The following is a 15989-nucleotide window of genomic DNA, read 5'->3' on the forward strand; positions in this document are numbered from 1 at the left end:
GAGGGGAGGGGAGGGGAGGGAAAAAACATAAGGAATTCTTAACACATGAAAAAGGTGACTTGATTGGTATTGCAGAGATTTGGTACATAGATTCATACAGTTGCAATTTAGAATTCAAAAGGGTATTCTAAATTCCGATTGGAGAAAGAGGAAAGTTTCTTATATTATCGTGGATGCCAACGTTTCATCTGACGTCTGGATGTGGAGGTCTATCCTACAAGAATTCAGTATATTGACAAATCACAGCATGATGGGGTAATTTATCATCTGTTTTGACCTCTCCCTCAGAGCATGATCAGTTTAGATCAGGTAGATCAGGGCCTTGCCCAGTCAATTTTTGAATACAATATAGACCATATATAGTGAAAAATATTACAGGAAAACTTAAGGGTAGTATAGATTGATAAGGATAAAAGCAACTAACAATTATTCGGACCATAGGATTTGGTAGTAATGACTAACTCCAATTACTCCTCTGTTGAGGAAAAAAAAAAATTCTACATCCTAGTCTATCCTGAAGGCTTCTTTCTACGTCAGGTCTATCCTGATGGTTTCTTTGATTGGATTGTGCTTAACAGGGAAACTTTGAGAATATGAAGACTAAAGGCAAAATGAATGAGACTGTCTATGAACTGATAGAAGTTGCAGTCTCTGGAATTTTTTTAGAGAAAATAATAGTCTTTAAGAAGAAAACAAACAGAAATGTTAGGTATAACATCACCACTGGAGGCACATTAAAGAAAAAATGAAGATTAAGAAGTTTCTCAGAGTGGTGGTGTACTTGGTGGCAGTACCTCAGAGAATTGAATGAAGAAACAGAATTTATCTCCATGCAAAATAATGATAGTAGGTGCAGGAAGAGCCTGAAATGACAAAATCAACATTTCTTAAAAATGCAGTAAAGCATATGAGAATGTAACTGCATTATGTAAATAAGAATGAGTACAAAAGAACATCATCAGTTTTTAACAAATGAGGAAACCTTTAACTATTTAACTCCTTGTCTGCTCATGGAAGGGTTTGCTGCAAAACAAATGCAGTGTCATTTTTGATTCAGACCTTTCCTTCCCCCCATGTTAAATTTGGATCAGCATGTAAATCTCATTTTCCAACCCGGTTAGCATTCCTTAAACTTTCAAGAACCCTGCCCTGTGGTGATGGTCCCTTATTTTCTTGACTTTAAGTCCAATTGTAAATTTGAAAGGAACCATATAGCAAATGATACCTGGCAACTGAACAAAAAGAAAGAACCTTAGGTTCTGTTTGCACAGTCAATATGAAAGACAGTTATGTTCTACTAACTACCCTCTAATAGGCAGGGGAAAACTACAGTTTTTATTGCACAAATATATTCCCTATGAATAAAACAAATGATATCTCAGACACATTAGCTGGTTGGTTATTCTTTAGCGCTTCTTATCACAGCCTAAGGATTTAAGCTATGACAGAGTAAAATTACCTGTGTTAAATTTTCTTTTTGCTCTTGAAAATAGAGCTGAAAAGAAATGAAAATGAACTTCATAGAGCTAAATTAAAAAAAAAAAGCAGTACATCTATAAATGTTCATTTCAATCTAAACTGTATATAGACATTTTCCTGTGCAATTTTTTTTGTGTTTAGTCAGTTAAACTTCATTGAAGGGAGAGGAATCCAAAACAAAGTGGAAAATACATTAAAGCAGGTTCTTTGTTAGCCTTGCGTCAAGGACATAGTTGTCCATGTTTTTTAACGTATTAGCAGTTATTTCCATAGAGTGGAAGGCTTCTATATTAAACAAGATATTGTGCAGAGGAATTGATTTAAAAAAAAAAAAAAAAAAAAAGGTAATGACAGCTTGGTAGATGGATTTTTTTTATTATTATTATTCACTTTTAATTAGGTCCATGTTATCTGTGGCCAGGGTTGTCGCCATCTGACAACTTTATAGATGAATACCTGCAAACAGGCTGGTAATTTCACCACACCACAAATTTAGTATGATGCAGTCCCTGGCTTCCTGTACATATATTACAGCTAAGACTCTGTGCCTAAAATTCAGATTGGAACTGAAATGATTGCACATATTAGTTAGAATTCTCCTTCAGTTTGACAGAGAGAAATATGAGGAAAATAGCTTGGTTTGGACTTCACTGAATAAATTTAGGTTGATGGAAGAGATGTTTTTTAATAGCCTTCCATGTTGTATTCAAGAAAAGGGAATTGATCTCTGATAGCAGATTAAACAACTCCATACAATAGTGGTGTGAGATATTTCTCCTTTCCTTCAAGGACATGTTCCTTCAAGGAACAATGTTCATCTCAGCAGAGGTGAGCTGTAAATTGGAACAAAACAATCCAATCTGTCTACATTTTACAAACCATTTCCCCCATTTATTCCAAAGTAATTTTATATTTTATTTTCTAAACGTCCAAATTTTTATTAGACTCCTTATGGTCAACTTGGCAAATTGAAGGTTGCATAAAATCCACATAAAAATAGTCAAGCAAAAACCTCAAAACACAGAATTATTATTATTATTATTATAAATCATCTTTATGACTGTTTTTATTATTTACTTAAGGACAAAATACAACAAGTTTACTCTCATATTTTATTTAGTTATTTGATAAAATTACAGAAAAAAAATTGATTGAAAAAAACTTAGAGTAACTCAGGTGAAAATATTACACTACTGCAATATCTACATCTTCCATTAGAACAGATTTCTACTGCTTTGGAAGCAGAACTTGTTGCAAAGACACACTACAGCAGAGAATATGAACTATTCAAAGTATAGTTTTGGGAGAATATCTCTACCTGTTGCCTTGATAAACAGTCTAATCTATGTGAGTGCTGTAGATGCATGAAGAAGGTGCACATTTAAAAATGGTACAGGTTTGGCAGTTTTGTGACATTTATAATTTCAGAACTGGTACAGTGGCCTGGGAGTACACATAATACTTCTTGTTTAAGACAGAATCTAGGCAAAATACTGTGGGTAAGCTATGTGGGTAACTATAGGAACTGGTCTGACCATAAGATCATAGAAAGCTATAGAGCAAATACTGAAGAAAAGTATATATAAGACCATGTCATGACAGTGAAATACTGTCGTTGGTTTAGTAATACTAGCTCCTTTAAAAATATTTCTGCAGCTTTTTAATAAGACCTCTGAGTTTGATTATTTCAAACTTGTCACAGCTTTACTAAGAATACATTGACTCCATTTCAACTCCCAACTGCACCGGATGTTTGTCATTTCCTACTCAGACAAATCTTCCTACCTTCTCTTACATTTCATGTGCTGTCATTGTTCTTCCTCCACATTCTCCTGTTTAATCTGGATTTTCTTTGGATTTAAAACAGGATTTTCTCTGGTAATAGTGGAAAGAGTGATTGGTAAATGTTGAATTATAGATTTCTCCTTCATCTTTTAAAATAATTATAGAAAAGGCTGCTTATACAGTGAAGAAGTGAATATAGTATATGTTAAATAGATGATCTGAATGGTGAAAGTAAGGTCAGTCAAAAGAAAGAATATCACTACTAAATGTGCAAATATTATCTCAAATAGGGAAAAATGTGAAACAAATGACTTGGAACGTTACAGTAATCTGCTCCCATGTGTATCTTTAGCCTAAAAGAGAGATACAGCAGTATGTTTTTTCAAGTTCTGTATAAACATGCTTCTGGTGGCTAATAGGAAACCAAACTAGTTTAAGCAAATCTTTTTGTATCAATAACTAATTACATCCTTGTTCTGCCTCAGTAACACAGATTGATAGCTCCATTATAGTGTTTAATTAGAATTGTTTTTAATTTATCATTAAGAAATAGTCTAGTCAGTGAAGGAACAGATGTTACAGGTCGTGTGACGCCACGATGAGTGCGCTGATGCAAAATGGCAATCAAAGCTGTGAATGCCTCCCTGAATACTTTTCAAAGAAAAAGAGGAGAATCTGCAGCATGTCTGGTTTCATTTGAGTTTTTAGCCTTTTTGCAGGTGTCACCTGCAAAATCTCTGAGGTGCAATCTCCTGCTGGGATGAACTATACATGGCTTCTAGGCAGAAAAAGGCTCAAATAGCCAAGCTGATAGCACCTTATTCTATTCAGATCACTGCCTGGATCCCAGCTAGAGAAATGTACTGCTGAAAAGGAGCAAGCATACTGACTGGGAGGAAGCAGCAATAATTGTATCTTCTTTTTTGCTATCACTTCTTTGATGTTTAAAAAATACTGCAGATTCAGGACAGTGGGAAAACATTACTTTATTTAGGCCTCTCTTCATGCAGTATTTCTTTCCAAAGCATGTACAGGACAAAGAAAATGGCAATTTTGTTTTTTTTCCCATCATGCTCTGTTAACACTGTCTTACTGTTAACATGAGGAAAACACAGCAATATATATTTGACACAACTCCTGCTTGCAAATTTTATTTCAGGGAAATGAAATGCCATTTACATTTGGCATGGTCTTTATGGCAAAGCCCTAGCCTTCTGAATACTTGGATTGAATCTCAAATTATGCAGCAGAGCCCCAATCCTGTCTCTGAAGTGGACTAATAAAGGAACAAGAGCTTTAAGTTGGTGTTTTGTTTTTTTTTTTTAATTTCATGTCAGTAAGACAAAGTATTTTGTAAAAACAAAATTATTTGAAAAAAATGTGGGAAAGTGGGAAAAACTGTTGAGACTTTTGGCGTAGGGAAAACAGGCATCTGACACTGATCAAATTTTTCTCTGTTGCATGGTCACGTATGTTGAAAGTAAAGAGTAAGTAGGGATCATTGCTGAACTGTGGAAAAGCAGCTACTGAAGGGTGCAGTGCAGCAGCTATGTGTTGTCTGTTCATTAACTGTTCTGGATAGGGAAAAACAATCTTGAATGTACCAGAGACTTTGGGAGAGTATACATTAGCCAGTGCAATTATTCTGATCATTGCAGAAAATGGCAATGCACCATCATCTCAAAGGCAGAAGAGATATGTCTCTTTCAGAAAGATGGCAGATCGCTATTAGTTAAGGTCAGATTCAGTATATGATGCTTTTTCTTCCTGCATGCACCACACTGTTACTGCACCAACCTCCTGGCTGTTGGTTTGCTGGTGGCAGTGTGAGACTAACGTGCTTGAGATCTGCGCACTGTTGCATGAAACCTCTCTCTGATGTGTAAGCAGCTCCCTCACAAGACTCTAATCCACGCTAGGAAGTATGCACTCAGTGTCAGGTTTTCATCCAAAGGTGACTGATTACCAAAATTCTCCACCTGTCCTAAGGATGTGAATTGTTATCACCCTTCCCAGATGGGCAAATTGTCCCTAAAGCCAATATACAAATGCTGCTGTAATACAAATGGTTTCTTCATGAGTTTGAGTGTTTTATTTGTATATATCTATGAATTGTTTAATATATTAATAATAATTTTCATATTTAGCTGATGCATGGCTTACCACAGCAGGTGAAGTAGAAATCAGACACGCAGGCTGATATCTCTTACATCTATTACAAATAGTTATGGGTTATCTATTGGCTGTACAGATGCAATTAGATAATATTTTCTGAACTGTTTTTAATCTCTCACAGAATTTAGTGGATGTTTATCCTAATTAAGGCTCAAATAAAATCTGAAGTATTTAGTTCAGGATTTAGTTCAGGATTTAGTTCAATTATATTCAAGGAAGAGAAAAGCACCATAACGTTTTTTCCATTCTAATTGTTCTAAAGAATCTGGATTTTAAACAGTCATTTTGAACTAGAAAATACAAACTTTACTCAGAAGGATGATTATTTTTTAGAAGTACTGTGAGGTTACCAACTGATAGCAAATGTATTTCACAACTGTCAAGCACTGTATTCCATCTCAGAGAGATTTCAAAGTTTTCTGGAGAGGACAGAACAATGGAGACCCTTATGATATTAACTTTCCATGTCATTACCATTGGTTAACTGCCATGTATGGCATATAATGAAATGCCTGCTTCCCCATTAATGTGAAAAATTGCAATTTTTTACAATATTAAGCTATATCTCTGTGTAGCACCTCCATAATTCTAAAATCTCTTACTGGCAGAGGATATGTAACTGTCTTACATTTTCTCCAGATTTACAGAAATAACCCATGGTGTGAAAAGCAGTTTTGGGTTTGTTTGTTTGTTTGTTTGGGGGGGGGGGGGGGAAAATTGAAACACATTTTCTTTTTTTTTTTTAAGGAAAGACAGACTAGATTAGAGGGTGGCAAAGTTCACCATAGCAACTGTATCATAATCAAGGACTTTGTACAGTATGTTGCTGGAATTTTCTGCACTTTTGCTAGCCAATGTGAGCCTATTATACTGGAGAACTGGGGAAGTTGGCAGTGATTGTTGATAAAACTGATGGGTTTGACAATCATAGGAAATGCTAGTAGCACTTAAGTCTGAAAAAGCTTTTTTCTGCCATCTTTCACTCAGAAAAATATACAGAATTAAAATATAGTACTAATACTCCCAGTAAATAGAATTAAAATATAGTACCAATACTGCCAATAATATTAATACACATGCAGAGAAGCCTGAATACTGTCTATAGCAGAGTTTGTCTGATTAGCTGAATACCTTAGCTGAATAAATAGATCTCCAAATGGCACTCTGAACAACAAGGGAAAGCGAAATTAAAATGTTATTTTTCCACACAAGGAATTATCACATTATACACTAAGTCATTTTACTCAAGTACCAGACTCTCAGTTTTGTTCTCAAATGTTCCTACGTTACATTCATTGACTTATCAATTGGAAGTAATCTTGACAGTTGATGTTCTTTTGTCTAGATTATTTACATCAAATAAGTGCACTGTATGTAGCATAACATGCATGGAAATCATTCTTGCCAATATATGTATATATCCATTATAGGGAGAGTCCTGACAATTTATATTAAAGTTTCTTTTCTCTCAGTAGTTCCCTTTCTCTCTGCAGTAAACCTCATGCATCCTGTCCTTCCTCTGGGGTTGACTTCATTGCAGAGCAAAGGATTTCAAATATTTATACCTCCATTATAAAAATAAGATGATAATGAGTATTCCTGTCACTTTAACTGTTATTTTGAAAGCATCACATAATTATCTAAGCTAATCTACAGTTATCATCTGTGAGAATTGTGATCTTGTGCAACACTGAGACCTAATAAGGGTCTGAAAGTAGAATGAAGGTTTTTGTTGATTGAAGAAGTAGGAGCACAGAAAATCTGAAGATATTTCTCAGCAAATATTACAGTAGTTTTCTTCCTTCCCTACTTTCTCCTTCTATTATGCCCTCCCAACCAAATACCAAATGAATTATCCCTTTTAACACAAACTTGAACTCTGGAAAAACACTTTAATCAGTTACATTATGAACACCCTTTTATAGGGTTTCCTTCATTTTATTGCCTGTCAGATAAAACATTCTTCATTTCAGAGATGACAAAATTAGATAATAAAATTTCAGAAAGGATTTGAGCCCCACCTTTCTATATGATTTATGACACACCTATCACAGTTCAGCCTTTCCAAGAGAGCCTGATTTGAGCAGTAATTTCTTTTGACTCTGGATTAAGGCTTCGCTTGTGCTTTAGAAAAGATTAAGCATAAAAAGCATAAGATGTCCTAAGAAGGGACAAAGAAGTATCTTCTATGGAACGAAGAGTGAGAAATGGCTGCTAGTCTTGTTCTCACTGGTAGAAGAATTCCTTTGTCAAGGGATTCTGTCACCACTGAAATCAGAGTCACCTAGAGTACTCCTTGTAAATATTTGACTGTGTCAAAGGGCTGTATCTCTGATTCTTGCTGAGAGTCTTTGCTTGTAATAGGGGCAATGTACTTTTCCTCATAGCTATACTAAGGAAGCCAGTGATGATGCAGTGAAGAAAACTGTCTGTTAGGCTGGTTTGTTATTGGATGACTGCCTTATTCCAGTTGTCAACTTGTTAAGAGTATTGCTTGGTGTATATATGGGGGTGGAGGAGCGTATATCTTACTAGTAATATGTGTCCCAAAAACAAAGCTTCCTGCTTCATCTGGTAGAGTACCAAGCAGGTAGATTAGAGCTTAGTGAATTACACCCAAGGGCTGTCTGTAACCTTCAAATGCGCTATCATATTATTTCATTTTCAGACAGTTTAATAGAGTTCCTGATCATTAATATAATTTTAATATCTGACAGTGCAAAAGGGTAATAATGTTACAGGGCTGAGAAAGTGGGAAAAAATGAAATAGCCATCACTGCTGGTAATTCATTTCTGCTATATCATCCCTAGAAAACATATTTTATTGTCTCAGTATGTATTCACAGCTCAGGAAAAGATTCAGTCATTCCATTTCAAGACTGCTAAAAATGATTTTAATTCAATTTCTTTTTCCATTCTTACCTCTTCTTCAGGCACTAGCCAACTGCCATCTCTGGCCAGTAGGTCTCACTCAAGCTCTCATTTGCAGGCTTTTTTTTTTGCTACCAGCAAGCTTTCCTCAGGTGTGTGACTGACAGCTACAGCACATGCCTGGGGTGGAGGGGCAGTTACTGATAAGGTCCATGGTTTGCTCAGGAGATTGATGTCTATGAATCAAAACCTAGTTATCAGAGGTATTTCTTGGATACTTTCTAGTCCTTTTCCTAACCTGCTCCATGTTTCCTTTTTCATTTTAAAATTTTGCAGAGATTTAAATATAACTTCAGATTTGTGGGTCTTAAGTTTCCTTTGCCTTGTCTTCTCCCAAGTCCTGTCTGAGTCACTTGTAGAGGAAATTGGTACAGGAATTCTGTGGCCAGCAGAGACCACCATCTACAGCTATATAGAATGCTATCACAATGCACTTTGACAAGTAATATTCAGTTGAAAAGCAGAACTGCTTGGTCTACTTGCAGTACTACATTAATGCACTTAAACTACTTTCAGAATTGAAGCTAACATTTGTATGGGACTGTAATATTCTCTATCTACAATTTAGTTTAGTTAGATTTGGGTCAGGCAGCTCTGTATTGCACAATACAGAGCCAAAAGCTTTCTGAAGCAGAACTTGCCTTCTCTCAAGGTAGATTCATGCTGAAGAATGTAAGGCGTGACAAAGACTTTATTGGTTGACCTCCTTCCACTGGCAACACTGGCCATTCCTTCCCATTATTTTCTGCTACTTAATCAAATTAACTGTGTGATGATCTTTGATTTTACCTGTGTCTGGTTAATTTAAGAAGATATCATTAAGAAACTTGTTTAATTACTTTTGAGAATCCAGTATACCAGAAAAATCAGCATACCACAAGATTATTCCTTGCTCACAGCCAAAGGCTGCTCTAGAGAGCACAGAAACACCTGTATAGCAGAAAAGCTAAGTCACAGCCTGAACCAGTGATTGAGCACCTGGTGGGAAGGCAGGGCCAGTCCAGGGGAGCTCAGGTGCATGAAGTACACCTGAGTGACTAGAACAGGTGAAGCCAGGATCTACCCCTTCACAGACCTCATGTAAGAGTTGGCAGTAGAGACAAAGGTGTCTTGCTGGACAGAGATTCCTGCATACCTGAAGCCTTCCAAAGGTAAGCAAATTTTTTTCCTCTGTCTCTGCATCCATGGCTGCTGTGTTTGGCCTTGTCCTCATTTCTTCAGCCAAAGGCTTTGTCACCTGCTATCATTGCTGTACTTTCCATCATGTTATAACGTTACAACCTGTAAACTCTGACTTTAATTGGCGTGGCTTTTAAAAATCAATGTTCCATGTTTAATTTTAGAACAAGTGATTATATATTTAAGCTAGTTTCTATCAGTTACCTTAGTAGAATCATCTAGCTTATCAGTCTCTTCTGAAAGCCTTTAAAATATTTAAATGTGGCTGGAAAATCCATGATATTTAGTAGGTAGACCTTCTGAGGAAAAGAACGCCATGAATTTTTAATGCTACTCACAGTCCTGTCCAATATGCAGCCCCATAAACAGCAGCCTTTTTCTTCTGAGATTTTCTGCCCCTGGTATCAACTGCCATGGCATCTTCTTGCTCACCTGAATCCTGCATACAGTTTGGCTGACAAACTCCAGCTCACTTGACTGCCTTAGTTGTTTTACCTCCTGATTTGTCCTGTTTGGTAGTAATAAATTAGATAATCATTATAAGAAATAAGATTATGAAGATAATTGACAAATAAGGTTGTTGAAGGATTTACTGCTCTGGGCTGATCCTTGAATACTTTCCCTGAGAAAGAGCCTCATCTAGTTCACATTGCTAGTAATTAGCTTTATCTTTATTGCATTGTAAATACTGCCTAATTACTGTACTATTTAGCTTGTGAGATGAGATTTGATAGCAGTAACTTAAATAGGATTCTTGTACTGCCACTTCTTTTCCTGCCTTTAGTTCCTTTTATTTCTAACTCCTTTTATGATAAACACACAGTGAAGATTGGCAAAGACATCTGAATGTGTATGCATCATTAATGCCTTAAAAATGGATTCTGTAATGGGTGGATGAATTCAGTTGAGAGACAAAAATATACTCCTTCAGAGAACCAACATGATGGACTCGTGCTGGGATTTCTTGGCTTACAGCAGCTCAATTACAGTCAGTGCTCTGTGCTAACTTGTTTCTAGTGAGACATAAGCTACCCCAATTCATTCTAGACTGGTCTAGAACCAGATCTGGAGATTGGTGGCCCTGCCTGTGGCAAGGATGTTGGAACTTGATGATTCTTGGGGACTCTTCCGCACGAAGCAATTCTATAATTCTATGATTTGCCTTTATATCTAGGTAAGCTTGCTAAAAGCTGTTTGTTTGACTTGAAGAACATGTTTGTATGCACACAAGTAATGTTGTGGGCTGAGCATATTCGTTGGTGGAATATACACTTCTTGCTTCTGCCCCTCTGTGCAGAGATACACAAGAACTTTAAGAGTGCAAAAAAGTTTTCTCCTTATCTGATGCTTAAAGATACACAAACTTCTCTTCTTTCACCTTCTCAATGAATGAGAGCTATGGTTATGGCTGGACTTGGGAAATATTTCCTACCGAAGGTGTTTATTGGTTTGTGGCTGGCTATTTTCAGGAGGAGATTGTAGAACCTCAGTACATCGGTTGTTTAAAAGAAGACTAGACAAAGCCTGAAGTTTGCCATCATGCATGCAAGCAGAAAAGTCCTTCAACTCCAAATGGAGTTCATCATGCAGACTGAAAAGCCAGTTGTGTTTAGTACTTATAATTGTCCAGAAGTATTAATGTGGGAATTTTCTCCAAAGTCTAAAAATGACAGATTTTAAAACATGTGAAGAATTAAATTACAACTGGATCAAAATTGTAGCTGGCTTTTGTATAATACATTAGATGAATACTCAATTATTTTCCTAAATTAAGGCCTCCCTTTTTCAGAAACTTGCTTCAGGTACAGCATGGCATATGCCCTGTTCTCTTAGAAGATTGATGTTGACAAATTAAATAGGATCAGTTACTATATATTCTTCTATACTTCACCTATGAGAAATGTTGCCATCATTTATAAAAAATAAATTTAAAAGATCTTGGTACCAAAGTAATTATATAAAATTTTACTCCATCATGAAAGATAAACAAGCCTTTTCATAAAACAGACCTGCCAAGTTGAGCACGTTTGACTGAATGCTAAATACAGGATACTGTGCCATAGTTTGGTAGGAAATATGATTTATTCCTCCCAACTTCTATTAGAGTCTTTGTATCGCAAACTCTACACTATCCTTATGCCCCTGTTCCTCTTCCATCAAATGCATTTACTGTCCCAGCAACAGAAGGCTGGGGGTGGATAAAAAATGTGCCTGCACAGTTAGGAGTGCTTTGATGCCATTGTAATGTGGGCATAAAATCAAGGAACATATGTAGACGCAGCTGCTCACAGTTGTGAAGGCATGTAAAAAATATGGGATGGCTGAAAAACTTTGATTGATTTTATAACTGGGGAACTATATATTTTTATTGTATAGTATATGAACCCACAAAAAGTGATGTTTTTCTTTTGTACATTTATTCATTGCTCGTTTACAACAGAGTAATTCCATTGTGCAACAAACCGGAAGGTTTATGTCTAGTCTCTTCACCAGGACTTTTAAGTTCACTGCACTAAATCTGTCTGACAGAGAAACCAGACATTGACAAGGACTGGAGCATTGCAGAGAAGGCTGAAAGGATGTTCTAGTGTGAATCACATCCCTGGCAGTATTTCAGTTTTCTGCACGTAGCTTATTAAAGGAACAAGGAAAGCTTTTTTTTCTTTTTCATTCTCCTTTGTGTTGATATCCTAGGGTGGATTGTTTCAGGGGAGACTAAAAGCCAAGCTAGAAGTTCTCCTCTGAGAAGGACTAAAGGTATACCAGCTTACTTTTTCAATTGTCTTCCCAAAGCAATTGTCTTCCTTATTTTATATATGTTCAAAGTTGCATATGCCTTACAAATCTTCAGTAAGTTGTCTCCTCATTTGAAGGATGTCTTACCTAACTCTTCTTCAAAGGCAGCAATCTCACAATGACCATTCCAGTAAAGAATATGAGAGAGAACATTTCTGAACACTGCTTAGGGCTTTTCCATTTTAAAGGGATCCAGGATCTGTAACTTAAGAAGTACAGAGATAACCAAAGTAGGGGAATACCAAAGGAGAAACAACATACAGCAGAAACAACTCTATACAGAAACAAAGGAGAACTCTTGGAATTGTGAATATTACATGTCTCTGAGTCAACTTTGTATCTTAGTGCCACTGACCCCATCCTAGAAAGTTGGCCTTTAACTTTAGCATGAAAAGCACAAAGCTACAAGGCATAAACATGCCACTCCACAAAAGATATCACTTATCCTCATCTTGTGCGAGGCCATGAGATGACAAAAATTAAGTATCTCTCTTACTGTGGAAAAATGAGTAAGCAGAGAGAAATTGCTACCATGTAGAGATGTAGTAAGGGTCATCTAGCTAATGTCTTCATTACACTTTTAAAGTGCATGCACTTTTGTTGCAAACTGAGCCCTTTCAGAGGAGGAAAGTAGGTCTAATTATTATATCTACATCAGTCACTCGCATTCTAATTTTTTAATTGAGTTAAAACACCAGATGGAGAAAAAGAGATATTTGATGCTAAGAGTTATCTTTGCAGAAGCTATAATGCAATATTCTATTTTTAGTGACAAAGCAGATGAGAGCACATGTAGAGAAAGATATAACAGTAGGAATCAGGATTTTATGGTGATGGGTTTACACCAAATTGCTGCAGTAATAACATCATCAGAGTATGTTCCCTTTAAAGTCAGTGAAGCAATTATTACAGTTTAACTTGACCCAGACTGATAGTTTGTAGAACCTGTCAAGGAGCTGTTTCTATACAAGCAGACAGATGCAAATATCTGCATTGGACATAAATTTTCCAATTAGCTAAGATTTATGTGCACACAGACAGGTGCGATTCTCCTAAAATAGGAGGAATAATCACTAGGAGAAGTCATATCTGTGGTATGGGTAAAAAGTTAGCAAACAAATGTAATTTTGCAACTCCCCACTGGAGTCATCTTCCCCCGCCTGTAACTAAAAGAGTAAATACGTGAACACAAAATATTACCTCTTGATTGATTTGGAATTCAGGCAGATTGAGTCCAAAGAAAATCAAACACTGTTTTAAAGAAGTCTGAAGAGCAATGCAAAAAAATTTAGACAGTCTGAGATTTCAAGCTGCTATCATTGGTAGTTTTATGACAAACAGAAAACGATTAAGAGATATATATTGCATCTAAGAGAAACATATAGGGGTAGAGTTACCTGTTGGTGATTCACAGTACAATGCTAAACAATATTCTCCTTTGGGTAATTTGAGGTTTTCAGTCTCCAAGAATTAATTTCCCCAAGGGCTGGAGGCTGTTTCTGTCTTCTTTACCACATGGTCAGACTATCAATTTCCTCACCTTTCTAGCTGCATGAAGGAAAAACTCTGGCTTTTTATAACGTTGAGAACATGAATAACTGTAATTTCTAATTCAGTGCCAACAAGACTTGGGTGACTGAAGCTTTCTGTGTCTTGCCTTTCAGTGTCATTGGTGCCACCTTGTTTCTCAACCATTCTGAGTCCAGAGAAACAGCATAAGTCTACTGGTTGAAACTGGGTGGAAGTAACCAACTGACTAGTCTTGCAGTAGCTGCACGTGATGTTTGAAGAGAGCAGGATGTGTTCTGATAAAAATGTCAAGCAGGAGGGCCAGGCTTTCTTGAATCTAGTTCTAGTTGTCAGGGAGCAACAAAGGCTAGCAGCCATGAAGAGGAGTGGGAGAGGAGCAGCCAAGGAGTTCCCTGCCACACACACACCTGAAGGGGCTGAGTCAGGACTATGCAACAACCTCAGGCATGGCAAAAGAATGAGACCTTGCCTCATCTGAGCGGTCCCAACAAAGTCTGCATGAGATAGTGCTGTGATGTGAGGCTGTTAATGCTGAGAACCAGCATCTCTGCAGCACAGATCAGAGAAGGACTGAATTTCCAGGCCTGAAGCCCCTGAGCCTATTGGCTGTGGAGGAATTGGGGAGGGAGAATTTCACAAGTGAGGCTGCTCAGGGCTGTTAATGTTTCTGAGTGCCCTCCAGGTCCTAACATCAGTACTGGCCTTACAATCACCTTAGAACTTGGCGAAGTCAGTGGTGTTTTCAAAAGTATCCACTGACTCTGAGGAATCAAATTTAAGGACTCTTTGCAGTCTTGCAACAATGCTCAAACATCTGCATTATTCATCTGGCCCTCATCACTATACTGAACTGTAGGGAAACTGTCAAAATGCATTACTTTCCACATCGTTATATTTTATAGGTCAAATCATTGTCCCTACTTTACAGGTAGAATTACAGGTAGGATTTCAAGGCTGAGGTAGACTATTGACATGTCTGCACTGTGCAGTGAAGTGTGAAACATACCTTGGGGTAATAGTGTTCATAGTTGCTTCAGAAACAGAACAATCTCAGCACAGCCTCTGAACAAATAAACTGTAATGATATAAGAATGAACTTACAAGATCTGGCACAGTGGTGTCAGATGTGGCCAGATTGCTTTCAGATCTCATGATTTTCTGTTCCTTCTTAAGTAATGCCTTGCAAATGTATCAGCTTGGAATCTCCATGCTGTACTTGACTGTACACTGCAGCCATGCCTGAAGTGGTTCACTTGTAGACAATAAGGAAGTTGATGGCAGAGTGCGAAATACTTTTGGAGGGTTCTTCCTACAGCCTTGACTAATGCTGAATAGATCACCTCTGGTAGTCACTGAGTAACCAAGGGAACATTTGCAAAAAAAAACAAACAAAAAAAAAACCCACGTTCTTGAGGTTGACAAGAGGTGAAGCACATTTTAAGAATATTTTAAGTTGTGTAGATCTCCCTGTTTGGTCTGAAACACAAAAACATCTCTTAGCTTTCATCAATACAAAAAGGAAAGGAGATTGCATCTCATTCAGAGATGGTAGGCAGAGCTTACTAACAGTATTGCAGTCTGTGCTGCAGTCTCAGCATTTTCTCTCTGTTTACCTTATTACCTGACAGAAATAATTTGCATAAAGAAAAAACAAACAAACAAAAAAACCAACAGTTGAGCTCATCCTGTTCTGTTAAATGTAGTAGCCACGTTTCAGAGTGAACTCAATTCCAGAAAGACTTGTTCTGATGTTGCAGACTTTCTTTTCATTTCTCTTTCCTCTGCTAGGGCCAGGTAAAGCGATTCTTGAAAATGTTTCTAAGACTGCATTAAAAGCAATTGCAAGCACTGAGAGAGATCCAATCGCGAACAGTGCACCATCATCAACAACAGCTTCAATGTGTAACATCTCATTTGCTCTGAAATTGGTTAACTATTAGAGTTTGTTTAAATTCAGTTCTATCTAGGACTTGGAAAATAGTGTTCCTGCTCTTTTGCTTAATATGCAACAGTGCATGAGGCCTACCTCAGTCAAATAACTGGGTACCACATTGTCCTTGATGTTAAAATTCTTTGAAATAAATGTTACTGAAAGGGAAATCTCGGGGGGGGGG

At 37.0% G+C, this 15989-nt stretch overlaps 1 long non-coding RNA gene across 1 annotated transcript; it reads left to right on the forward strand.

Annotated features, from left to right (window-relative positions):
* The first annotated feature begins 9490 nt into the window (after nucleotides 1-9490).
* Nucleotides 9491-14153, forward strand: LOC122179717. Its single transcript, XR_006178807.1, has 3 exons — nucleotides 9491-9521; nucleotides 12244-12306; nucleotides 14010-14153. It is a non-coding gene; the product is annotated as an uncharacterized LOC122179717 (long non-coding RNA).
* Nucleotides 14154-15989: the final 1836 nt, after the last annotated feature.

This window comes from Lagopus leucura, unplaced genomic scaffold (genome assembly GCF_019238085.1).
Source record: "Lagopus leucura isolate 7727_CA_CO unplaced genomic scaffold, USGS_WTPT01 Super-Scaffold_1, whole genome shotgun sequence".
NCBI classification, from domain to species: domain Eukaryota; kingdom Metazoa; phylum Chordata; class Aves; order Galliformes; family Phasianidae; genus Lagopus; species Lagopus leucura.